This window comes from Maylandia zebra, linkage group LG20 (genome assembly GCF_041146795.1).
Source record: "Maylandia zebra isolate NMK-2024a linkage group LG20, Mzebra_GT3a, whole genome shotgun sequence".
Lineage (NCBI taxonomy): Eukaryota > Metazoa > Chordata > Actinopteri > Cichliformes > Cichlidae > Maylandia > Maylandia zebra.
In genome coordinates, this window is record NC_135186.1 from 2193057 (window position 1) to 2195178 (window position 2122).

Genomic DNA, 2122 nt, shown 5'->3' on the forward strand with positions numbered 1-2122 from the left:
AAAAATATAAATATATATATTGGTATTTTAACAGAATGTTTTCTATTAATTTTAGAGAATTTTGCTGTTATCTTTCAATACATGAAAAATCAATAAAATTACAAAAATACACAAGTAATCTACTGTTTTTAAATTATTTTAAAAACCTATCATTTTGAAAAATGTACTGTACTTTTACAAATATGCAATGTTTATTAAACAGATAATTAAATAATAAATACTGTAAATATATATGCAAATTTTTTATTCACTAAGACAAAATTAAAAACAAAACAAGTTAAAATTAGTTAAAGACACAGACAAGATGGCGCCGAGTATGGCACACAGCAAATCCAGCATGTCCAAATTAACACTGTCGGATTTGATTTCAACACTATTAAAGTGTCTATATGGGTCCACACCAGAGAGTGTTAATTTAACTCTTTTTGGAGAGTTGGTACGTTAACTCTGATTTAGTGTTAAACACCAAATCTGTCTGGAGTTGATAATTTAACACTTGGTGTTAAGAGTTTATATATTAACTCTCAAAGAGTATTTTAGTTTAACTACGTAAGAGTTATCTTCTAATTCATTCTAAAAAGCGGGAATTTTACTGTTCTGAACTTCTAGACATTTCTTTTGGAAATAAACATTTACTAAAAAGACGCAATGGTTTTTGAAAAACATTTATTCTGAACTGTGCACCACAATTTCAAAACATTATCTGAAAGATGTAACAGTATACATGTTCTCACTTTCATTAGAATTTTGTTTATCAAAAGGTCTGACATGGTAAATGCAAATAACAGCATTCTCATCACTTATTTCTTCAATACAATATGCATGTCCTTCATTCATCCCTTTGTGGAACTTCAGCGCACTTCTGCTCTCCCCCATATTCCATCTTCACAAGCATATCCTGTGTGGAGATCGAATAAAAATTAGTTGACACTAATTAATGGCACAAATAATCCAGTAAACAATTGCAGCACAGTAAAAAAAAAAAGGAATCCTCTTTGAGTCATTACTTGCGTAAAGTATTTTCCCAAAAGACAAGGACACAGGCAACAGGTAATACTGAACTAAATGTAAAACCTCAACCTTTTTCATTTTTACCTAAACCGTGTGCACAAAACTCTGGAGGGATCTATGCTAACGTAGAATCCAGTCAGGACGCCTGCTACTGCTTTTTGCTCGTTTGTTTGTTTGTTTTTATGGGCGATCGTTTTCAGGCTTCAAGTAGCACCATTATACCAACATTTCACATTCTACACATTGTTTTAGGTGTATTTGACCAAAAGTTTGACTGAAAATTCACATGCAAGCTTTTTTTCAAGGCTGTGGTATTTGCCCGCAAACGATACCTTTCAGCTAGCTAAAACAGAATATTATGCTATCAGCGAGCAACATGGCTAATGCCTTTCACACAGCTTTGTCTCAACTCCAAAGAGCCACAGAAGTAAAAGTTAATAATAATAATTGAAACAATCTTTGGAAAAAATGACTTACCAAGCATGGCAAACAACTCAAATATGTAGAGCAAAATGTTCTGAAACGGCTTCACTTCAGCTTCGATTGGAGCCGTGCTGGGGGCGGAGTCTGTGAATTTACTCTGTTGGTGTCATAGCCCGTCTAGGAGTTCAGAGTTAAGAGGTCAAGAGTTAATGTTTCCATTGTAACACCTCCAGATTTGACATAGAAACACTCATTTTTAACACTCGATTTTAACTACTATCATTTTACACCTCAGAGTTACATTAAAAGAATGTGACTCTGCTTAGAGTAAAATTAACTCTACTTTTGCAAGAAGACTATTAACACCAAAACATTTAACACTTTTGAATTTGCTGTGCAGCCTCGTCGCGAGCTCCCCCAAGCAACGGCTTTCTTCTGTGTTTAATTTTACTTTTCCTTTATTTTTTCACGAGCAGCACTTGTCTCCTTGTGTACGACCGACAAACCTTACTGGACATAAAAGACGGTCTTTCTTATAACTTTCCGGAGTTCAAGTTTTGCAACACGGACGCTCCGTTTGCAGACCCCCCATTCATCTCACCTGAGACGCCTTTGTTCTCTGGCCCTGGAGGCCGCAAACGCCGACGCAGAGGGAGAAGATCTGGCGTTCTGGTTCGACTGAGATGGC

The 2122-nt window shown here is 35.4% G+C and overlaps 1 long non-coding RNA gene across 1 annotated transcript; it reads right to left on the reverse strand.

Moving 5' to 3' along the window:
• Positions 1 to 649: 649 nt before the first annotated feature.
• LOC143414421 (uncharacterized) lies at positions 650 to 1916 on the reverse strand. The gene is made up of 2 exons (XR_013095043.1): positions 1489 to 1916; positions 650 to 898 (listed from the first exon to the last, which is right to left on the reverse strand). It is a non-coding gene; the product is annotated as an uncharacterized LOC143414421 (long non-coding RNA).
• Positions 1917 to 2122: the final 206 nt, after the last annotated feature.